The sequence below is a fragment of the Leptosomus discolor genome, chromosome 8 (genome assembly GCF_034619465.1).
Source record: "Leptosomus discolor isolate bLepDis1 chromosome 8, bLepDis1.hap2, whole genome shotgun sequence".
Classification (NCBI taxonomy): Eukaryota; Metazoa; Chordata; class Aves; order Leptosomiformes; family Leptosomidae; genus Leptosomus; species Leptosomus discolor.
This window is the reverse complement of record NC_141398.1, coordinates 10,609,720-10,634,947: the sequence shown is the minus strand read 5'-3', so window position 1 is coordinate 10,634,947 and position 25,228 is coordinate 10,609,720. Positions and strand designations below refer to the sequence as shown.

Sequence of the window (25,228 nt, the reverse complement as noted above, 5' to 3'; positions counted from 1 at the left end):
AAAAAATACCAAATACAGTCAAAGAACATTTTTTTCTCTGCCTTCAATATACATGGAAAATATTCAAGAAATTGTAAATGTTCTAGAAGAAAAACTTTGAAAACGATACAAGTGAAGAAAAATGGATGTTACATGCTGGGGCCATACGGTGTTTATCCTAGAGAAGCTGGCTGAATTCTGCCTAGAGTAACTGCAGAACTGGCTGACAAATCAAACGTAGGCAGATATCAAGTTAAAAACTGCTGAATAGGATAATGCATGTGACTAAACATGAAGACATAAACTAGGAAATATAATTTGACAAAAATAAGGGTGACAATCATTTAACACATGGTGGGTTATATTATCTCAAGTGAAATGAAGAATGGCAAAGAAATCAAAGGTTTTGTTAACAAGTTTTACTTCTCATCCCTTTAACAGTGATGCTGCAGACAGTTAAAAAAAAAAATACCACACACACACCCCCACATCTATGGAAACACCAAAACTCTAACCAAAAGTAGCTCAGCAGTTTTGCAGGACTAAACGTTTTTTGGATTATAGAGAAAACATCAGCTCTCCATCCAAAAGCACTAGCACACAACACACACACATCCCCACACCCCCCCCAAAATAATCAGAACACAAACCAGTTTCTCTTTCCTCTAGAAAGAAAAGCCTGATGAGATATGGAGACAAAAAGAAGAGCTAGCATTGTCTAATTTTGCAAGACATTTATGAAATTATTGCAATGTTTCCCACAAAAACTTGTGCCCCTTCACTATATCCATATGCAAATATAAAGTCTACGTAGAAAGCAAATGGCTGTATTTACACAGACAGGCCGTATAACTCTTAAGCTTATGTTCACACACGAAGTCTGTTTCCATATCATAAAGCTGAGCAGGTAACTTCCACTGCTAACAACTGTTTTGTATTTTAATTAACACACACACTAAGGATAAGATTCTTCGCATTCATGCTTCACTTTCCCTCTTACTTACACTCACTTGCTTTAGATTGCTTTTCTTTATTCTTTCTTCTCAGCATCTCTGACAACACAAGCCTGAGAAATACCATGCTTTTAACTTCTTTATTTCCATTGGCGATCCATGTGAACGTACCCGTGGTATAAAAACAACCACCATGAGATTTCCTTCAAGGACCCATAAATTTGTCCATGTAAAGTCTATTTCTAAAGTAGGCAAGTTTGTATTTTGGGTTCTACTTTGAATAGGTAAAGAAGAAAAGAACAGTCAGACAAAAAGCTAAATAGGCAGACTAATAAAGCAGAGTTTTGGAAATCCTTTAGAACTTGGGATCATTTGCAAGATGACAAGGAAAAAAGAAATTGAAACGGAAAAGTTGCTAGAATAGTTTGCAAATAGACCAATATAGCAATGGCTATTCTTCAGGACCGAAGTCCTGGATACCTTCTTTGTCCCCATGGCAACTTTGTCTTAAGCACTGGTACTGATATTTCCACAGCACCAGAGCTTAAACTCTAGAATTCAGACTTCAAGTGAGCTACAGACATTTATATGTTGAAGCACCTGTGATGCCTGACGGTACAAGAGAATTGTCTATTGTGAACTGTTGCAAAGGCTAGTTTCACATTTTGGGACATTCTCACAACAGAAGTCTACTCTCCCATTCCTTTTCACTGCATTTTCCCCTTCGATATGCAAGCAAGCAAACTATCCTTAACACCCAGGCAGGCAGCAACTCTGACCAATTCTGTTCCATGCAAGCAGATGCACTCTCCTTCCCCCATTGCTCTTACATCTACATCTCCTAGGCTGCTACCATACAAACTAAAATTAAGATAACAGGTACAGATAGGATGAAAACATGATGTTCTGTTGGATTCAAGCCTGTATAACAAAAGGAGGAGGAAGAAGGAGGAGGAGAAGTTAAGACCTCATCTGTCTAAGAAACACCCAGGCGCCCATATGATTCAAAAAACCTGAAGCACACAGTATTCACCTATTCACCGAATGTCCTTCTGTAAAAGTAGAAAATTATAAATGATGGACCTAAGCACAGAAATTGTAATTGACCACAGATGGACATATGACTAGTTCATTATAAGCTATCAGCAGGCAGAGCTTCCATATTCCATTAAGTGGAGGGGAGAGAACTCAGGTTGATCCACCCAAGTCATACACCAGTCCTAATGCAAATAAATGAAACAGTTTTTTTATATTAGCATTCCCTGCAAATACGAATACATGTAAAAGCTAGACTGGCAGACAAACAAAATAAAAAGCCCAACCGAATAGTCATGAAAGACTGGCAGAAGTTTGATGGTAAACCAAAACAAAGACAACACGTGGCCAGCCAGCAGAATAAAATCACATTTAATTGCAGAATAGTAAGAACAGAGAAAAACAAAAGCAAAGACTAAAGAAATACAGTCTATTAATTTCATTGTGAACAGCTTTGTCCTCTCCTCCCTGCCCCAAACTAGATATATTAAACAAACTTATAAAAAATAATTAGAAACCAAGACTTCACTTGCTAGTATTTCCAGATAAACTAAACATTGGCTACATTGAAGACTTTTCTTAGACTCATCTCCAATACTACAGTAAATATTTTAAACCTCTTCATATTCGCTAGAGTAGTACTTCCAAACCATTAAGCAAAACCAACATCCACTAGTTAAACTTGGTTTGCTGAAACTTAAAAATACAAAGTATGAACACTGAGTCCAAGAGCATGTTGCATTTAAATCCAGACAAGTGTGACAAAGAACATTTTGGTTTTATAGTTTTTCAGAATGAACTTTCTTCTGCACTCTGGCATACCATTATAAAAAGCATACCATTATCAATGAGAGAAAATGCAACAAGGTAAAAGGTCTACATCAAACAGGCAGACATAAATTTAAAGAAAGTCTTGCGTAGCCCTATCAAGCCACTGTAAACACAGCATTTGTGCAAGATTGGACACACAGTTTGGAGTTCCAAAGGTTAAAAAGAACCACTAAGCACTCTTCCCAACTTTCAACTTCATTGAAAAATAAAAAAAAATTGACATTCAAGTTCACATTTGATTAAAAGCAGTAGTATGGAAACAGTTATTGAGCTCTATAGTAAACAGCCACCTTGTTTTGTTAACGAGCTTCAAAATTCTGCACTTTTTTTAAACAAGAAAAAACCTGTCACGTTGTGAGCTCATTTGTAAAAGAAAATGATAGAAACCCAAAAATCAATATAACTGCAAAAAATTATTTTTCATTTAGATCATGGAAAGTATTTAAACAAAGTCATTTTCACAAGAAAATGCTACATTTTCAGCATTCTGTAATAAATGCTTTTCAAATGTTGCTGGAGTTTATTTCTTAATACTCTAGGAGGAAAATGGCAGATTCACTCATGTGCTAAATTTCAAGACTACACTCTTACAGCTAGTGATTCCAAAAGAAGGTTTTCCGTCTGGCTTAACTTGTAAGTTTTCATCCCAATACGAAAAGGGTTTGGCACATTTAAATAAAATAGCCACATCAAGACATAGGCATTGCATTAGTAAGGGAAAAAAAGTAAATAAAATTTATAACTTATTTGTTGCACTGTGCAGCAGTCCAGAGGAATCTGAAGAGTGTGATATGCAATTTAAGGCAGAAAGATTATTTCTTGAAAAAGATCACTTTCTTTTTCCCAGTTTCCTGTAAGATTGATGTTAACAATTTTCTGCACAGTTGCATAGAGAAAACAATCAGTAGAACATCGAGTATGGCAGAGATGTATTAGACTTCACTAAATTACTTAAGTTTCTTCAAATACTTAGGTGCTTATTACTTTGCCAATTTTTTCCAGAAGTTGTCACACACTTTGTAAAAACCAGCTAATATATTTAATTTGACTCATCATTTTTGAAGGTATTAAGCTGGTACCAACTTAAGCTTTTTCACAATTCAAAATTCATACCTGACTAGAAGCAAAGAGAGAAACAGGTCACCATAAAAAAAGGTTAATCTGTCAGAAAAAATTAAAGAAAGGAATAGGACGGAACTGTTCTGCAAATTCAGCTATACATTAGTTGGAGACTGCAGCATTTGAGTAATACAATTAGTTTTTAAATTTAAATTAAAGCAGATACTTTAAAGCCTCTTTTAAAATTCTGTGCTCCAATTACTTAAAAATTACTTTTCAGTAACTTTTCTGAAAGATTTTCAACTTCCCTGAAAATAAGAGAATCTTTAAAACAAGAGGGAGTAGACATGCCTGAGAAGCCATACCACATGGTTAGACCATGGTTAAAGATTCACCAACACAAGACAGCGTAAGTAGTTGCTACTCCACCTTCTCTCTCATGCCAACATGCCAGCCTTCCACTTTGCTAGCAAAAATTTACACAGCAATGAAGAAACTCAATCAGGGAACTGATACAACTGAAAAATAACCAAGAACAATTGTGCTTTTCAGCCACATCAGTCTCCCAGTGCAGACCCAGACCAAAGAATAGAGACCAATCAGGTATCCCCCCCACAACAGCAGTTATTTAATCATTTCCACTCAAATCCGTTACCTCATTAATCTCATCATTAGACTCAACAACCACAGAGGCGGTGGCTGGGCTACAGCAAAAGAAGTATCTGTGAAGCTACAGCTTGAGAGGCCATAAGCAATAAATCCAGAAATACAAAATTTGCTCTGCTTGCCTTTTTTTAACACTGAATTTTTTACTCTGAGTAGCCCTGCTATTATTTAACAGTATTAGGTAGTAACTGTGGATATATTTTTCCCTCTCCCCTAAACTGATGCTTATTCAAGCCACACTTTTTAAGCACTGAATTTAAGAGTACATGTCAGATTAAGATCTTTTGAAGTTGATTGGAAAAGGATCCACTTAGACCTGAAACTGGCTTTTTCCTTGTTACCCCACTGAATCTGAACTTCAAAGCTGGCCTCAACAAGCTCTTCAGAATTCAGCCTGTGAAAGCTAATCTTATGATTAACCGGTTTGCAGGAAAAACAAAGTCAAGGCAAAAAATAAGCACAAAATGTCAATATCAAGGATATCAAGTGGAGGACAACATTTAACACACTAAATACAACTGAACTGGTTAATCTTTTCTGCCAAAGGAAACAGACTTGTCGTACCACATCTTTGCCAGTCTGTCCTGTTAAACTTTAGTTCTCCATCTTGTTTCAATCAAGCCTAAAAACACAGTATCAAGTGGGAGATGCACACAGAGAGAAGGTTTGACAAGAACGTAGTTGTTAAACGCCTCATTGGGCAGCCAGTGAATACGCAGTGGTAGTTTAATAAGTCATCTCTTGTCTGACAAGGATGCTTTAAGGGAACCGTGTTTACTGTAGAAACACAGAAAATAAAAACCAGGCTTTCTTAGGTCAGCTGGATGGGAAATTGATCTGAAATCAAGCTCATTGGCCTAGATCACACTTTTCAAGATGACATAATACTAAGAGAGTAAAGGAGAATGAAAAATGGGGTGCTTTACCCACCTGGATATTGTACTTTCTAATACCCAGAGACAACCGCAGTAATACATAAATTAGGCTTGTGCTAGTATCTAAAGGAATTCTTATGGACACCTGTTTAATAGCTGCAGACAACTGAACTGGTCCACCAGGACTCTGAAGGAACTGAAAAATACGCAATATGCATGTGGTGGGTTGACCCTGGCTGGATGCCAGGTGTCCAAAGCTGCGCCATCACTCCCCTCCTCAGCTGGGCACAGGAGAGAAAACACATACAACAAAAGGCTCAAGGGTTGAGGTAAGGACAGGGAGATCACTCAGCAATTACCATCATGGGCAAAACAGACTCGACTTGGAGAAATTAGTTTAACTTATTTCCAATCAAATCAGAGTAGGGCAATGAGAAATAAAAACTAAATCTTAAAACACTTTCTTCCCACCCCTCCCTTCTTCCTGAGCTGAACTTTACTCCCAGATTTCTCTACCTCCTCCCTGCCAGCAGCACAGGGGGACAGGGAATGGAGGCTGGGGTCAGTTCATCACACATTGTGTCTTCTGCTCCTTTCTCCTCAGAGGGAGGACTCCTCACACTCTTCCCCTGCTCCAGCGTGGGGTCCCTCCCACAGGAGACAGTCCTCCATAAACTTCTCCAACCTGAGTCCCTCCCACAGGCTACAGTTCTTCATGAACTGCTCCACCGTGGGTCCCTTCCACCCAGTGCAGTCCCTCAGAAACAGACTGCTCCAGTGTGGGTCCCCCACGGGGTCACAAGTCCCACCAGCAAACCTGCTGCAGCGTGGGCTCCTCTCTCTACAGGTCCTGCCAGGAGCCTACTTCAGTGTGGGCTTCCCACGGGGTCACAGCCTCCTTTGGGCATCCACCTGCTCTGGCGTGAGGTCTTCCATGGGCTGCAGGTGGGTATCTCCTCCACCATGGACCTCCATCGGCTGCAGGGGGACAGCCTGCCTGACCATGGTCTTCACCACGGGCTGCAGGGGATTTTCTGCTCCAGCACCTGAACACCTCCTCCCTCTCCTTCTTCACTGTCCTCGGTGGCTGCAGAGTTGTTGCTTTCATATTCTCACTCCTGTCTTTGGCTGCAGATTGTTTTTTTTTTTACCCACACTGATGGGCTCGGCCTTGGCCAGTGGTGGACCCATCTTGGAGCTGGCTGGCATTGGCTCTATCGGACATGGAGGAAGCTTCTAGCAGCTTCTCACAGAAGCCACCCCTGTAGCCCCCCTGCTACACAAACTCAATACAATGCGATGGTAAAGTAGCAGCATACATGCAGTCTCCAAGTGCTCCCTTTGCTCTAAGACATATCCAAAGCAGACAGACCTGCCCGAAGCATCAAAAATTCCTGGATCACATTTTGTACTAACCTCCTCTGCAGGTTTACAGCATCTGGATGGTCCACTAGCACTGGGGGCAAAATCCCGATACATTGCTGTAGAGCGCCTGTGGTAGGAACCATAGAGCAGACTGGCCTAGGCCATTCTGACATGAACATAGAAGCAAAACAGGTCTTCCATCCACAAGGTCTTAAGGCTGTCCTAGAAGAAGAAGAGAAATTCAAGTAAGTTCTAAACTCTATACTGGCAAAGCCTGAGGTGGAAGGGGAGGAAAGTTTCCCAGTGTTTATGACTCCAAAATACAAAATCCTGTGCAAGGGAGAAGGAGCCAAAAGACTGCTTCTAAAAAGAGGCAGTGAACTGAGCCTGTGAGGAAAACAACATATGCAGAGTAGAGTGGAGAGGTGGAACAAGTCATCAAAATTTTTTAGCCTTTCAGATGATATGATTTAAGTGGGAGGACTGCCTGTCCTCCCAAATAAGCAGTCATCTATTTTTGAGTTCTATATATGTCGCCCTCTATCCAATCATAAACACTTAACACAACAAACTATGAATTGTTCTTCATAAGGCTAGAAAACAGCCTCCTCAATGGCACACATTCACATGAGCAGCTCCCCAGATGATCATTCTTTCAGACTAAATTTTTCCATACATATTCTAGTTTATAGATGTAGCGTTTTTTACATTCCTTCATCTCTCGCCCACAAGTTAAACATTAGCATTTATAATGACAGCTTTTGTAAAAAAAATGGTGTTAAACTAACACAGGCCTGATAGTTAAGAGCTAATGTTTTTTTCACTTCCAAAAAAGGTGACACCTGAAAAATGATGCCTGAGCCTTTCCAAGTGTTATCTGTTAAAATTTTAGCAATATTGAATGAATTCTTTCAAATCTCTTCCTTTATCGAGTTAATATAGCAATGTCTGAAGGAAACTGTAAGCAGCTGAAAAGTAAACAAAATATCTTTAACTAACGAGAAAGCAGATTTTTGTTATTTTTAACACAATTGTAACTTGCCTGCACTTAAGTAACACTTGCCATATATTATGAACACGTGTGTTGCATTTGCCATATTATACACTAGCCTACTAATTTATTCAAGTTTATTACTCTACCTGTTTAAACTGTAAACTTTACATATTGCCTGTCCAGATGAAAAATTATGTACAAGGTAGAAAAAAAATTAAGATGCTGACACTATGATAATATGACAGTATGGAGGAAATACATGGTAAGGAAAGATAAGATTGGCAGTGATAGAAAAGATGTTTGTCAACGGCTTATTCTGAAACAAATTATTACTCCAGTACTGAGGCAGGTGAAGTAAGTATAATACTTGTCAGCTTCCCATTTTTTTGCATTTCAAAGTGGAAAGGGAAAATGTCTCAACTCCTAATTTTGTTCTCCTTTTGAGGATAGATTACGAAAATACTAATGAAGCACACTGATAGAATAATAATAAGCAGTTTTATAACCACAGAAGTGGCTTACAGTCTGAATTTTAAAAGAATCGGCTAAAGGTCTCCCAGAAATAATACCAATTTTTACCAAATCTGAAAAAAATAGATAAGTTTCAAAGGGCCAGAAAAACACATATTCACAAGATGATCCAAGACGTACCCAACAGAAAACCTAACATAAACCACGGGATTGTTGCGTTTCTGAAAGTGTTAAATATTAAGAGATCATGACACAATTCTGAAGAGACCCAAGAGACCCAACCGCCTTTATCAAAGCAAATTAGTCACAGCCTTCAAGAAGGTTAAACACACAGAATTCTGGGACACATCTGACTAGGCTCTACACATTGCACTGCAACATGCAATATACGCACACAAAAAAATCAGTGTTGCTTATGTTAAATTAGCTTTTTTCATATCACTTTTCTGCAGTAAAACTCAAGTGCCTTACAGAGGAGAAGAACATGATCCACTTTTACAGATGGAGAAACTAGTCCGTTACTGGCTAAGCAGCTGGCAAATTTGGGAGCAAATTTTTTCTATCTGCTCAAGAGTTTTAACTGAAGTATCTATCTATACATCTATCTAGTTAGATGAAGATCCCTATTTTAGCCATTTTGCTAATTTATCTATTTCTTCAAAGGATCCTAAGTCGACAGGCTCTTTGTTCAGTGCTGTCCAGACGCTGGACAGAAATAGCTCTTACAAAACACACAAACAAAAAGCAAACAATGAGAGCGGGACACACAGAGAATGGTCCGTGTTGCCATTAGTAAGCAAGGCACATCTACCAAGGGCAGATGTTTGCTTTTTTGTAGTGAACTTCCACACACTTAAAAGCTTATAATTCCCCTTGATCTTTTCTTTGGGTTACAAAAATGCCAATTCAATCGCTCTTTCTGCACATACCACCTTTTCTAAATCGCCAGTCATTACTATTACCCTCCTGAGGCAAATTAACTGTGCCTACATCTTGAAGTACAATGGCCAAAACTGACACAGTACTTTAACCTTACAATACAAAACAGAGCAGAGGTTCAACTCTGCATGTCCTCCAGATTATACCACTGTTTATTCGTGCCAATACATACACACACCCCTTCTTTCTGAACAATGCTGCATTGCTAACTCTCATTTTATAATCCACGGCTTGTCCTGTATCGGGGTGGGGAATGGGGTGGCTGGAACAACTTAAACAGTTGTTCTCCATCTTTTATTTTTATATTATTTTGCCCTAAATATAAAGCATTTCATTATTCTTCTCAATCACATCTTATTTTTTCAGGCCATTTTTCAAACATGCAAGATTCCTCTGAACTGCCACCCCAGTTTCATGTACCTGCATTTATTCCCAAACACATCTTGTCTTCAGATTTCATAACCATATGCTATCCCATTACCCAGCTCGTGAACAAGAAAAATAAGCTGAAACAACTACACAAATTCCCATACAATATGCTTTCACTTGCTGAAAATGAACTAGTGAAAAATAAAACTCTGGCTACAGTTAACCTAACGATTTTACGCACATCCTAAAATAGCTTTTTTTATCTAGGCCATATTTCCTTAGCCTGTTCTGTAAGAGTATCACATGTGGCTTTCTCCAGTCCACAAGCTTCCTGTCATAGAGGATGTTAGATTGGCTTGATTATGTGTTTCTGATCTTCACAATAACGCTTCCAAATTTGCTTCCCTAAACTCCAGGTTCAAAGACAGGACTGTCTTACCTGTAACTACATCTCTTCGGTATGTTTCTACTCTAGCTGGATTTTCAATTATATCCTGTCAAGAACAAAACTTAAGGCACAGTATGCACACTGAACTGGGTGGTGATTTTCTCATGGTTCTGACTCAAAACAAAAGCCATTTTAGCTAGAAACAGCCAAAAGAAACTAAACTAAGGTGAAGAAGACGCACTGTGCCCTTTCATTTTCCTGATGTAAATCCGAAGTAACCCAGAGAAAAGTAATGGCCTACACACACTGCTGATGTGGACAGGCAAGTGGGTTAGCAGACCTGGACACCAATACCAGAATATGTAGGTGAACAAAACTAAGAAGGCATCTGCTGCAATAGCAGTTATGAGTACTTAGACTAAGTCTATCAGTAGCCATCAGCTTTCAGTGCTCCATACCATGTTACACTGCTGTGTAATTTAAACTACACACTATTTCTGCTTTAAACTGCGCATACAAATAGCCTACAGAGTTCAAGTGAAATTGTTGGAGCTAGGATTTTGTAATTTGGAATCCAAGCAGCTCTTGTTAATAAGAAATTCTCACATCAACTCCCAAGTATTTCACAGGATGAAAGTTAGATAAGGATGATACTAGGCAGATATCTCCCTTGCCAATCATTTTTACTGTCCTGTTTTATACTCCACTACGACCACCTAGATGTTCTGTACCCTGTACAGTGGGTGCCTTCGCTTTTTTAAGTGGCACCTAACAACGAAGTAACAGGGTTTTTTTGGAAACCTGACTTTTCAGGGGAATCCAACACACTGAGCTTTTATTTAAAACTAAACAAATTTTAGCTAGCCACTCTGATATGCTGTCCAGATTCACAGCCACAATGTTTGTAGAATGCAAAATGCAACTGTCTCGTATTCAAGTGTCTATACTGAACAGTCTCAGTATTTGCATTCCCATTATTCAGAGAACTTCCTTCTGACACATTTAATCTTAACAGCAACAATCATTCAGAGCTACCCATGCACAATGAAATATGTATTCCTAATTGTTATTTTACCCCATTTACCACTTTTACCTCTTCCTAAATATAATATGGATTGACTGTATGATTTTTTTTTAGTCATATTTTATCTTCCCAGTCTCTACAGTTTATTTCTGTTTATTCAGTAGCACACATCTACACACACAAAATCATATAGCTGCCACAAAGTATGCAGCCAACTCCATTTCATCAACTTATTTTTCTACCAGCTCAGTCCAGTGGTATGACTCTGCACATGGTCAGAAACAGAGCACGGCAGTGAACAGGAAAGCATGAAAAGGAGAGAAAATTATTAGCCTGCCATGAAACTCCAGAGAAAGCAGATTTATAACACTGAGAAAACCACATCTTCTACCTGTTGGTCTTGAAGTGACCAATAATACATAAAAAAAACCCCTGAGCATACAACAAAACCACCAAAGTTTTATTCCGTAAGTCTCCATGGCTTTATCTTATACAGAAAGACAGCAAGGGAAATCATAAACCTTTCTTAATAGAGACAATCCACAGATTTTTTTTCCTGCATGGAATTTGTCAGGAAAAAAAAAAAGTAAGATTCATAGGCATCACTTAGAATAAGACCAGCAAAATCATAAACACCCGTATGTGTTTAACAGGTGTAAAGTACACACTGCTATCACACTATCTCCCAGAAACTTCTAAAAAGTTGTCAAGGTAACAGTTACTTCGATTAGGCTGACATCTGAAGTGTATGCCCTTACTTTTCCTGGTCTTCACTGACATGTTGTTCACCAATCAAGCAACGATTCTAGCTAGTACAGCCATGCAAACAATGCAGCAGCCCCTTCCCCTCGCAGGCCTCCTGCCTTCTTCTGTCTTCTGCAGACACTGACTCAAAGCAACACAAGCCAACACCAGCAGTGTATGAAAGGGACCAAGACTGATCGAACCCGTCGGTGGTTTTAAGTAAGTATCATTTTTAGAAGTCAACTGTAAAATGCACACACACACGCCCCCCAAATCAAGACTACAGCAAAGCTCATTTTCACTTTGTTTGAAAGCACTACACTGCTGGAAAGCACAAAAATAAAAATACAAGACAATCTACTGCTCTCAACAGTAAAGTGTCTACTATCATACTCAGCATCATTAATAAATCTCTTTGTAATGTAAGAAATACCTTTTTCATAATTTAAACAGTACCTACACAGAACTGCACAACTCAAAATAAAAAAAGCTATCTTTCATAACCTCACAACTGCTCTCCAGAAAGACAAAAAACCAAATTATTTGCAAGTCAGGAGCAGCACTACAGGTCTGTAAAGACGACAGAAGTCTTTAACTACTATGATTCAAAAACATTAGTAAAGCAATCAGCAAAACCAGTTTATTTTGATAGCACAAATGTACATCAGCCTTAAGCATGAGCATGGAGCATCAATGGTCCAGGCATGTTTGCCTTCAGTGGGACTATCAACAAAGAGTTGTGTGTTGACTGCTGTGAGCTGGCAGACACCCTCTGCACCTTCTCTTCAGCCACCAGGGAACACTACCCTCATTGTTTCGCAAGTATGCAAAGCAACCAGCACGGATTCGTATGGAGGATGTGAGCCACAGTGCAAAATGCATTAGACACCTCTCAGCTCCTTCAGTTGACAAAGCATTCACTATGAAGGAACCCAGAAGTCAAGAAAATAAGATTCAGCGTCAACTGCAAGTTTTCTGTTTGCTTTGTTTGTTTACAAAGAGTGGGCAATTTAGTTTTTCAGTAATTCTATTGTAATGGGCTATTGAAAACTTAAGGATTGAATTGCATTTCCACCTCAAAATCTCCACCTTTTTATCCTATTCCACAGTTTTAACTCCAGCCTTGTGTTCTCTGCCCCTGCTCATGAGAGCTCAGGTAGGACCAGCAGCAGATCTGCACCCCGACATGACAGACAATGCATTTCCTGTACAGAAAGCACTGACTTTGGACCTCGCTCACAACTCTTCACCACAAGTCACATGAAGCTCCGGAGACATCAGATAATTATCACTTACTGCAACAGCTCAAGTAGTCATCTTCCTCAAAAAAATATGAGCACGGCAACAGCCTTACACCAAGCAGCAGCAGCTAGGCAGAATCATCAACCCCCTCCAGTATGCCAACTGACATTAACCCCAGCTAACTATATAGATATGTGCATGTATACACAAAGAGAATTCCTTAATTTAGTTTTTATGAATGTGGCTCGACTCCCACTTTCAGAGTACTGGTTTTTGCCAGAAAAAGTATACGTGACATGAACACCGGCAAACAAACACAGGGTCCCTTCAACTGAGAAACATGATGCTTTTTGTTTAACCTTCTCTAGTCTTCCCTGACTCATTAGAAAAAAAGTTCCCAGACCTAGAGAGGAAAAAAATCCTATTTAATTATGAAAACAAAATACTTAATACAAAATACATAACTGCATTAAAATCAATCACAGCTGCTCACATAAACGTTCAGTAAAACTGCATGCCCTATGATGATCAAGGCTTTCTTCAATAGTGACCAGAGCGCTTCAGGAAAGCTGCCTGCTATATTCTCAAGTGTACGAGTCAATTGAATAATCCATAACCTCCCATTTTCTGTTCTGACGCAAAAAACCCAAACAGTAGGAAAGCTTGGGGTGGGGGGAACAGAGTTTAGGAGAAAAAAAAAAAGTACCCAAGTTATTGTCATACCCACTTTCTCCCTTCCCACTGATAATTTTTAATGGAACTACAGAAGGTGAGATAACTACAGATATTTCCCATTACCTCAGAGATGATCAGACGGATGCAAAATTATACACACTCAAATATGCTGCTTTCATGGTGCTTAAAAGACCACAACCTCAGCCTTTCACAGGCCAAGAAATCAGTTTGCAAGTGGCAACAGGCAACTGTGGGATAATAAAACAGCAACTCTGTCCTATACTTAGAGAAAGGGAAGTACAGAATTGTTCTACCTCTAAGCAAAGGCTTACCTTTTTTGGAGATATCACACACATACAGTATTATAATGTGCACTACAGTGTATTCCTTAAAGTGAGAAAAGTGAGAGGGGGAGGTATCTAAGCAAGATCCTAAGACTTGCCATTCACAACAGGCAGTACTTGAAATAAATCAACTGGTAAGTTTGTAAAAGCAAATGTTAAATTTACACAATGCTTCTCAGCATCTACAAAGGATCTCAATTATATAATATTTTCTCATGAAGATAATAAACAAAGTGCTAAGTGGTAGAAAGTCCCCAAAGTAAAACCACTGCTCCACACATCCAATTATGTCTGTTTAGACTCTGAGAAACCGTTTCTACCAGCACTCTGGCATAAGAGACAGCCTACTGTCTATTCAGCTCTGTACCTTCATTGCAAAAGAAGTATAAATATTAGAGTCCTTACTCTAAAACAAATAATTTATGGCTGCATACAGAGCTAAAAAAGGCTGTTTATACATTTACTAACGTGAGAATCAAATGTAACCATAAAAACCCCTCACAAATCAAATAGGAAGTATTCTCTTCCAAGATGTAATTAGCACTTGTTAATCAAAGAGAAAAATGAGAAAATTGTATTCTTGTCCATAAGCTTATACGAAGCCCTGTATTATCACACATTAGAATATTAGTCCCCCAGGAAGTAATGGAAATATTAGAGACAGCTGTTTAAGAGTTGAACAAGCACATCATAACTCCAAAGTCCAAAATGACACACTGCTTATTGGGAGGACTGTTAACTCCGGGAACAGTAAGTTTACAGCACATAAAAGTAAACCTTTAGAAAAACCTTAGCCTAGAGCACAGAAATAATATGTAGAACCTCCCCTAGGAAAAAAAAAAAAAAAGTCTAGCCTGGGGACTCAGTTCTTTGAAAATATTAATTTTCTATTTAAAACAAAAATTTTGTGGTGAGGGAAATAAATGGAAGTGAAGAGGGAATGGTTTGCTGCCCTCTGCCAGATTTAAAACATTTCAGTAAGACTGTCTGTCAGTGTCAACAGGAGAATACGTACCCTAAAACAACAAACTGCTTGACTAAGCATATGTCTTCATGCACAAATACTAACCCTCCCACAGAAATTCTAGTTTCAGATATCTTCATCTGCCTCCAGGCAAAGCTCTGCTGCTTGCAACAGAATCTGAAATTCGGCTAGCTGACAAAAGACTATCATTTCTCACTTGCAAGAGTAGGAAGATCACTTTAAACAAAAAAATTTCTTCCATTCTTTAAGTAGAAACCGGCAGGCAAACATTTTTTGGCTTCAGGTGAGATAATGGTCCCTATTTCAGGAAGTTTTGTTTATCACAAAGGAACACAGGAAGCATTACGTTATGTAGTTTCCAAAACAACGGATTCAGTTAGTAATACGGATCCTAACCTCTTTCTTGTCCCTTTCTGTAAAATCAGTAACAGGTAGTTGAAACAGAATACTGAGAGCTATTAACACTGTCATAACAAGGATGAGGAAGCTGCAACAATAAACCAATGAATTCGCTTTTCTAAAAAAAGCCACACACTGCTGTTTTCATGCAGCCTTTGGCAATGCAGCAATCCTGCATACAGTTTCCCAAATCATGCTGAAAACCTTAAGGTTTCTTCCTAGAAATATCCTGTTTCTCTTAGTTTATTAATTGCTGAGTCAGTCAGCTGTTTGCAGTGCCTTTCTTTTTACAAGCATGGTATGCAGTTTACAAATACATCATGCCTAAAATCAAGTAAAAAAAATAAAAGAGTACTGAAAAATCAGCACTGCAGCTCAAGGAACGCATAATAATGTCCCCTAGTCCCAAAGCATTTGCTTCTATCCCCACACTCCTTTCTGACGTCATCAGATTTGGGTACAGGTTAGAAATAATTTAGCCCAGAAATGTACTGCAATCCAGAAAATTTTGCAATCTATTTCACAACCCGTGCCTAAAGAAGGAAAAGAACGGCCAGAAAAAGACTGTTTACTTCAGCAGCAGTAGACTGGCATGCTCCATGCTCATGAAGCTAACAGACCAATTCTTAAATTTTGAGACTTGACATTGTTGTTACACTAAATCTCAACAGGCCTGTTACATGGTAATTATGTCTTCCATTTTCTCTAATTGTTTGTTTTTCAGTTATTCTGTATCTGTTTTCCATCTCAATTTGAACTGGACCAGGAACATTGTCAATTACATCATAACATCATGAAGGAAGGATTATTAATCTGATACCTGGCAGAACACTTCAGGGTCTGAGAAACTTTCACTACTGGAAATCTCCATCAGCTGTTCAGATATAAATCCAACCATTTAGCATTTTCAATAACTGGAAAGACATCAGTTGTATAAACTCTTGCTTCCCTAAAACACCTGGCTGGTTCAGGGTTGAGCAATAATTCTTGTTTGAATATTCTAGGAAGGGATGAAACAGGACTCTTCCACATAGAAGTTCATCCTACAGTACATCAAAAGTTACGAAAAAATTCAGAATGTTTAAGTTTCTAGTCAACGCCTAAAACCAAAGTTGCTAGAGATAAAATGGTGTAACAAGTAGGCTAGGTACTTGCTATGTTGAAAGGAAAGTCAGGATATAGCAAGAACTATGACTTAGAGAAGAATAAAATCTGAACATTTTATTTGATATCAGGTATGCTATACTGTAGAACACTTCAGCAAGCACCAAAATGAGAGAAGGCACCTTTTAAAAATACAATTAAATAAACGCGATAAAAATATGAATGTACTACTTTTGTTCAATCAACGCTGAGTTAGTCTTACTTCTTTGCAAAGATGGGAAAAATCCTTGCAAATACTACACTGCCTTAAACCACTTATCCCAAAATGTTTAACTTCACATCAGGAAAAGCAAGCAGGAAGCTCTCAAGCCTTTTGCTCACCTTATAGGCCAAAACAAAGCCTCCTAACTCATTGAGCTTTCAGTTTGACAAAGTCATATCCTTAGCAAACCACTTCTTAACACTAGCTCACGTGGAAAGTATCAACTTTTTTGTATATATTAGGAAATCTACAATGCTTTTTAAAGATTCAAATCCAATTCATCATTAGTAACTAAACTAGAGCAGCAGTGCCATCTGAAAAAGCCTTTCTAAGATCTTCCTCTGCAACTGAAAACTTGCGGCTTGCAATTAGCTCCCTATGAGGCTCCCACTGAAACAGAAAACCATCCATTTGTCAAAATACCTAAGCTGGAGTTCTATGGTACAATACATGAACATTTAGCTTCAAATTCTTTGATACAAAATTAATAAGAACCAACTTGTAAGTAGCAGCTCAAGTGCTTCATCAGCTTCAAAAGAATAACAAATGCTGAGAACAGTTATTTGCTTTGCAAGCTCAAGCTGAAGTGTTCTACAGACCAAGTTTGCTCAAATCACTGATTTGTCAGCATTGCCCTTCGATTTGCACCAAAAAGCATTTCACACTTCCAGAAACTAAGTTCTAATTAAACTCTAAATAAAAAGATGATGACTTAAATATGGTCCCTTCAGCAAAAGCCACATTAACCTTCCATATTCATGGAAAGATTATACACAGCATGGAAAATTCAATTTTATTTCCATACCATAACAATATTTTGCTTACTCATCCAGAACGAATATGGTCAAAAAGTTTATAGCAGTGCTATCTTCAACACACGTCTGTAAAAGGGAACTACAAGAATTTAGAAAGCATGTACATTTAACTTCTTAGGTAACTACGTTGTCTGGCTGGTTTGCACTACCATGTAACTTTTTGCTCAAGAGACATCACGTCTTATCCAAATACATCAACTGTCTTGCCTACCTCCTCAACAATTATTCCCACATACCCCAGGGCTACAACGGTGTGCCCTACACTGTAAATGAAATCAGAGGGTATGCCTATTTTACATTTTATTGGGGTGTATAAACCCCTCCTATTTCTCGCAAAGATCCCACTGATATTTTCCTGCTAATCATAGCTTGCCCTCTTTTGCCTGAATTACATCAATGTCTTTAGCATTTAAAGCATTTTTTCCCATTTTTGTGCTTCCATTTCCAGAAAGCACAGGCAAGCACAAAAACATAACTATGTCCTATGTCAAAAGTAAACTTTACTCTTGTCAGTCACAATGGCCGGGAAGGAAGGTCAAACTGATTTTTTCTTACCTGAAATTGGCTAGACAGGCTAACCATGCTAGTCTAAACTGTCACCTGCCAATAAGTAGATTCTCTGCAATCAACAATCCTACATTCTCTTAATAGTTCTGGATTTGCACACTCTTTTACTAATTAGCTTGCTACACAATCATAACTGTCACTATTTGACAAAAGGAACAGTGAGATACCATTTATATCTTCTAGAGCAAGAAATGGACATTTTATTCTCTCTTGCCAACTCTTCTGTTCCCTTCTACAGTTTTTCTATTTCCCAGTTCCTGTCTGCCTATACTTGGAGCCCCCAACACATGCCTTTAGGCAAAGCATTGACTAGGAGACTCTCCAACGCTGTTTGTAGCTGCAGTACATTAAAAAGTTGAAGAGGGGTATGTCATCGCTTCCTTCACATTGCTCAGTGCAGTTATCCAGGGAAGGCTGGAGATCACAGCTTTAGTCTCATCAACAGGATCTTGTACCAGAGTTCTTATTTCAAAGGTGTTGAGATGCTACCAATGCCTCTAATTCTGACCCACCCCCAGCTACTTTTAATCATTAAAAGATCCTTGGTAACATCACTTATGCCACCCACTCGCAATTTTCTTCAGTCTCAAACATTTACTCTTGGAGGCAATCTACTTCATTTGAAACAGCCTTCAACAAAGCAACATCTCATTATCAGATTCTATTTTCTTTTTTTTTTTAAGCAGCCTTTAACCATTTACAGCTTACGTACTTACTGAAGTAACTACAAGCTGAGGAGCCAACAGTACAGTATTTCAATATTTTGATCCAGTGATTTACTTACGCTTTGAAAAGAATGTCAATGACCCACGAACATTACCAGAATAAAGGGACGTTTGAGTGTAACAGATCTCATTATATTACATGTAATTTACAATTTTTCTTTTTAATAAGCTAAAAGAAAAAAAAAGACAGAGCAATCCCCATTAGGCAGATCACAAACACATCATTCAGATACCATTAGCAACAAATGAAAAAAATAGTTACAATATACCTAAAGACAACCTATGCTTTTTTTTAGGACTTACTCATTTCAAGGCTTGAAGCAAACAATTCTTTTGATTCTTATCTTTTTTCTTGCCAAGAAAGTTGTTATAATGTTACATATTACATGTAGAAAAAGTAGATAATTCAGGTAAAAACTGGAGTGAAGATACAGCTGACAACAATGTTAAAAATATGTCCACGCTTACAGTAACATTTCACTTCTTCAGTACAGTCAACTCCTTAAAATCACATAATTCATTTAGTAGCATTCATTCAGTAAAGTGGCAGAGTATTATTATAAATGGTTATACTATTATTTGCAATATATAAAGTCTTTCCTAATAATTTCTATCACATTGCAGTGTAGAACACATGTCCACCAAATAAACTAGGTCATAACTAAATATCCAACAACTGAATTTGAAGAAAGTCTGAGCAGACAGTTGCTTTAGTAATTTTCTCATACCACCCTTCTGAGCAAGTAGCTGTCACAGTTAAGAAATAAGCCTTGGTTTTCTCAGTGCAGTAAGGTATCCATTTTAAGTTTAGTGTAGAAAATATTAGCACAAAGACAGTTAATTGAGCTTCTTTCATTCCTTTTCCTCACTGTATTCAGAAAGTAAATACACTAGGTTATCACTCTCTCTAATTACATCAGCTTATGTACTTTACATGTGTGAACAACACATTAATCTTCTCACCTTGTTTGAAGACTGCTCTCCTGTTCTCCTCTTCGGATTTTCAAGAGAAGAACAGGAGATGGTATACTTATGAAATAGCATAATTATCCCTTCTCTGAGAGGATTTCAAACTATCCCCATTTAAAAAAAAAATACAGTAAATTTACTCAGTAAATTCAGATTGAAAAATTCATAGGCAAACTGTGGAAACTTTGTGTCAGAAAGAAGAAACATGACCAACTACTCATTAAGGCAACCAAAGTGGTTTAACTTTTACCACTATGTTCTTCTAAAAAAAAAACTGCCCTGTAGTAGCAGCTGGCTACTTTTTTATAATTTAAAAGGACCAGCTGCAGTAGCAGCAGCAGCACACTGAAAAACATCTGATGGAATGTTGATGCTTAAAAATAAATTGCCATCTATCTGCAAGCAGCCCGTGCTAAAACAAGTTATCCTGCCTTGTGGAAAGAGAACTTGGAGTCTGATCTCTCACAGATTTCAGTGAACAGCAACAGTCTCAGCACCTTGCTGCTGCTGCCCCTTACAAGTCCTCCTTTATTCCTCCGCACCCAAAACATCCACTCCCCACATAACACTCCTGTATCCTCCCCACATCTCCTAATCATCAAATCAGCAAGAGGTATCACATGGTCAGGTTTGTACCAAGATTTAGGTATGCCATCTGGCCAGTCAAAAACATGGCTCTCTGGTGCAGTGGCAGGCTAGAAAAGAACAGGCAACTGACGAGCTGTCTTTCTTCTTCCTCAGCGTCAATTTTCTCCAAACTTGTGCCAAGATTTTTGCAGACTTTTGCCCAATGAGTATGACTAAAAGCAACCTACAAATTGAGGGGGAGAGGGCACGGGGGAAGAGTGATGGAGGGCTGAAGGTGAACAGAGTAGGAGATCAAACTGTCTCAAAACATAACTCTCTGACTCCTGCCAAACCAATTTTTGTTGCCTGGCTGGGTCAAGCACTCACCTAAAAACACTATTAGCTTTTACGACAAGGACTACCACAGAGCTCGATGTTACTGTATTTGACATGATGAGGGAGCTGGCAGATGCTGTTGCTAAGCCACCCTTCATCATCTTTGAAAGGCTGTAGAGAACAGAAGAGGTGCCTGAGGGCTGGAGGAAAGCCAATGTCACTCCAGCCTTCAAAAAGGGCAAGGAAGAGGATCTGGGAAACTACAGGCCAGTCAGCCTCACCTCCATCCCTGGAAAGGTGATGCAACAGCTCCTTCTGGCTGTTATTTCTAAACAGGTGGAGGAAAAGAGGATTATCAGTAGTCAGCATGGATTCAGTAAAGAGAAATCATGCTTGACCAACCTGATAGCCTTCTGTGACAGCATGAGTGGCTGGATGGATGAAGGGAGAGCAGTGGATGTTTTCTACCTGACTTCAGCAAGGCCTTTGACACTGTCTCCCATCACATCCTCATAGGGAAGCTTAGGAAGTATGGGACAGATGAGTGGGCAGTGAGGTGGATTGAGAACTTGCTGAAGGACAGAGCTCAGAGGGTTGTGATCAGTGGTGCTGAGTCTAGTTGGAGGCCTGTACCTAGCGGTGTTCCCCAGGGGTCAGTACTGGGTCCAGTCTTATTCAATATATTCATCAACGACCTGGATGAAGGGACAGAGTGCACCCTCAGCAAGTTTGCTGATGACACAAAGCTGGAAGGAGTGGCTGACACACCAGAAGACTGTGCTGCCATTCAGCGAGACCTGGACAGGCTGGAGAGCTGGGTGGAGAGGAACCTAATGAGGTTCAATAAGGACAAGTGTAGGGTCCTGCACCTGGGGAGGAATAACCCCATGCACCAGTACAGGCTGGGGGTCGACCTGCTGGAGAGCAGCTCTGCAGAGAAGGACCTGGGAGTTGTGATAGACAACAAGTTGACCATGAGCCAGCCCTGTGCCCTTGTGGCCAAGAAGGCCAATGGTGTCCTGGGGTGCGTGAAGAAGAGTCTGGCCAGCAGGTCGAGGGAGGTTCTCCTCCCCCTCTGCTCTGCCCTGGTGAGGCCACATCTGGAGTGCTGTGTCCAGTTCTGGGCCCCACAGTTCAAGAGTGGGAGTACTAAGATGATGAGGGGACTAGAGCATCTCTCCTACGACAAAAGCCTGAGAGACCTGGGGCTCTTTAGCCTGGAGAAGACTGAGAGGGGACCTTATCAACACTTATCAGTATCTAAAGGGTGGGTGTTAAGAGGATGGGGCCAGGATCTTTTCAGTGGTGCCCAGCGACAGGACAAGGGGCAATGGGCACAAACTGGAACATGGGAAGTTCCACCTGAACATAAAGAAAAACTTCTTTATTCTGGGGGTGGCAGAGCCCTGGAACAGGCTGCCCAGGGAGGCTGCAGAGTCTCCTTCTCTGAAGATATTCAAAACTGCCTGGATGTGATCCTGTGCGACCTGCTGTAGGTGAACCTGCTTTAGCGGGGGGTTGGACGAGATGATCTCCAGAGGTCCCTTCCAACCCCTGCCATTCTGTGATTGTGACATACAATGAGAAAACAGAGAAACTGTGGTCAGAGAACAGAACCCCAGCCAGCACTGCTAGGGAAATGCCCCTCCCATCAATCGAAGATTGGACATTTGATCCATACAGATGCAGCCAAAGTAAGTGCCTTCAAGTTTTTCCAAATGTCCTTCAAATTTTTTGTATTAAAGTTTTGTCTCTAAATTTCCTCTCTCCTGAAAGAACAGTGTAAAAAAAAAAATCTATTTATAACTCTATTAAGCATTCTTTTTAAAGCTGAACACAAAACAGTACTTCTTCCATAAATCTTCATTTACAGTAGACACAAAGACTTTCAGACATATACACAGTTTTAAGATAGAAGTATCTTAAAATTTCCCCAGTCTATATACAGTTCATTTCATAAGCTTGTAGGTTTTTCAGTAATGTTCCTCCATAAGCATTCAAGCTTTTATTAATAATTTTTTCCTGCCCTCCATCTGAAACAAAGCCCTTTTTGGAAAAGGAAGACAATTCTTCAACAACCGTTTGCATAAGACTGGCTAAAATTTCTCCTTGTGTCTGCAAGTGATTGCCCATGACAAGCTTCACAAGGACAAAGTAGTAGCAGTCCCAGCTGCCACCAAAGAGCCAGACCAATCCCCTTCCCTCCAAACCACAAGAATTAGATTTGGAAATCTTTGAACCCAGCATTTGTCACTTGGGCCACTGTGTTCATTTTGTCGGCAATATGCCTGGCAATAAATAGATTTCCATTTACTTCAAAGATGCCAAACATCACCTTTCTCTTAAAGAAGTCTTGTCTGTCTCTCCTGACATATCCTAGTTTACCTTTTATGTAACAGTTTAATACATTGTTCAAACATAAAGGAACTCATTAAGTTATTCAAAATACATTGAAATACCTCTAGTAAATTATATTATGTCAAGAACTTGCATACAAGGAAAATACAAGACTTCACGCCTTTTCTGAATACTCTCCAAGCACCCATATAGTAAAATGAACATTTTCAGTAAGCTGACTTTTAGGTTATTTTCTTTTTTTCTGAAATACTTGAGTTACACTAAAAAAAGTGATGATTTTCTGAAAAAGGTTAAGCTTCACTTTCAGACAGCCAGGTCTCTAAGATGTGTCAAAGTAGATACCAAAACAACCTCAAATTACTAGCCATTTCTATCATTTTGACTTTTCAGATACATTTCTCCACTCCCATTCTTGAATCATTACCATACCCTTCTGAATAAAAATTAATGATACACCCAACTACTCATTACACACCCAAACAAATGGAAGAAATGGAAAAATCACAAATTATGGAAAAACTGTTAAGCTGGTATGTTACAACAGTAATAGATAAGAGCGGTTTCAAACTAACAATTAGCCAGCATTTCACAAGTGGCAGATAAAGAAGCAAGCACAGTCTCTTTGAATAACAAGAAATTGTTCTTGTTTCTGCTCCATAGAAATAGACTGTACAGCTCATCCCTGCAGACAGAAGCGGTAGTGAATCATAATTTCATTAGCCTCCACAACAGAAGATGGTTTGATTATAAGAAAGTTGGTATCAAACGTTGGAGTTGAAAATTTAGCTATAACGATCCCAAGGTCAAACATTTGATTTGGAAATCAGTGCCTGACTTGCATACTATTTAAGTCTGGGCTCTTCTGCATAGAAGTGACAATAAAGAAAGCCTGCTCATTCTAAAAACCATCCCATTGTGGATTCTTTGTTTAAAAATGCTAGTGATCCAAACTAGTGGATTAGTGTGAACTAGTGACCGCAACTCAGTGCTATTCAACTCTACTGCAAATAACATGAGGCATGCTATAAAATATAAAAGGCATTGTTTTCCTGGCAGAATCTGAGATGTTTTATGAAGTTTTCAACAAAGAGGAAAATGTGGTTATAAAGTCCTTAGATATCTTTCAAATATACATAACACTCATGAAATATAGAGACACCACTGCTTCAGCTCTAAGAAGTTCTTACTGTGTTTGGGAAAGCACAATTTGGGGGGAAAAAAAAAAAGAATAGTCATGATAGTCTAAAACTGCATAAGAAAGCTTTCATACAATCTAAAGCAAGAAAATTACTTATTATTGTACTACTGTGAATCACACCACAGCTGAGATTGGGACAACTGGTTTCTTGCACACAGCAGATTTCAAGCATTAACTGGTTGCAGAAGAGTGATTAGTTTTCCTGGACATGGAAAGACAAAATAAAAGATGCGATTTGACTACTCTGCAAAACACAAAAGGAACTAAAAGAAAGAAACATGAGGAAGGAAGGAAGGAAGAAGGAAGGAAGGAAAGAGCACAAAAAACTTCCAGAAACAAGGGGCTTGGGTTTTATAGGGTTTCTTTTTTAAAGATTTTACAAATTCAATATACAAAATCACTTGGTTTCTTTGGGGCACTGGTGACCTTACAGTTTTTTAAATTAACTACTGCAGATATAAAGTTTTTATGATTTGGAACTGCAGTGCAAAATTGGATATATAGCCTGACACACATATTTAGATAGAAAAAACGGTTTTGCACTGGGTCTACGTGTACAAGGTGAACATTGCTTTAAAGTGCTTTAACCAGTTCTGGTTACCTACAAGACTCCTAGAATTGTTCATGTTTTTTAAAACCTTTTTCACTTGGTGAGACAACACCATAGCAGAAGGATGCAAACAATATTATTAAACAGTCCTTGAATTTGTAATATCAAAAAAAATAGCCTTCAACTTTTAACAAGTGTACCATAAACCTTTTGAATATATAAGTTCAGATTTTTTTTCAGCTGCCTTTGTCAGAGTAACTCTGACTCTGCTGTACCATATTTATGTATCTTTCTTCCAACTACACTTTCACAAGAATTGATAAGATTGTTTAATATTTTCTGCAGGAGTCTCTTCGTGTTACCAGACAGTCACAGTACCAAATTTTTCCTCACTCTTTTAATATTTTCTACAACAAAGTAGTATTTCAACTACAAATTAT

The 25,228-nt window shown here is 38.8% G+C and overlaps 1 protein-coding gene across 1 annotated transcript in view; it reads right to left on the bottom strand.

Moving 5' to 3' along the window:
• GALNT1 (polypeptide N-acetylgalactosaminyltransferase 1) overlaps positions 1-6,974 on the bottom strand; it is a 64,395-nt gene extending 57,421 nt beyond the window's left edge. The window contains exon 1 of the mRNA XM_009959853.2: positions 6,815-6,974. The gene's annotated coding sequence lies outside the window, so the exon portion shown is untranslated. The remainder of the gene's footprint in view (positions 1-6,814) is intronic.
• Positions 6,975-25,228: the final 18,254 nt, after the last annotated feature.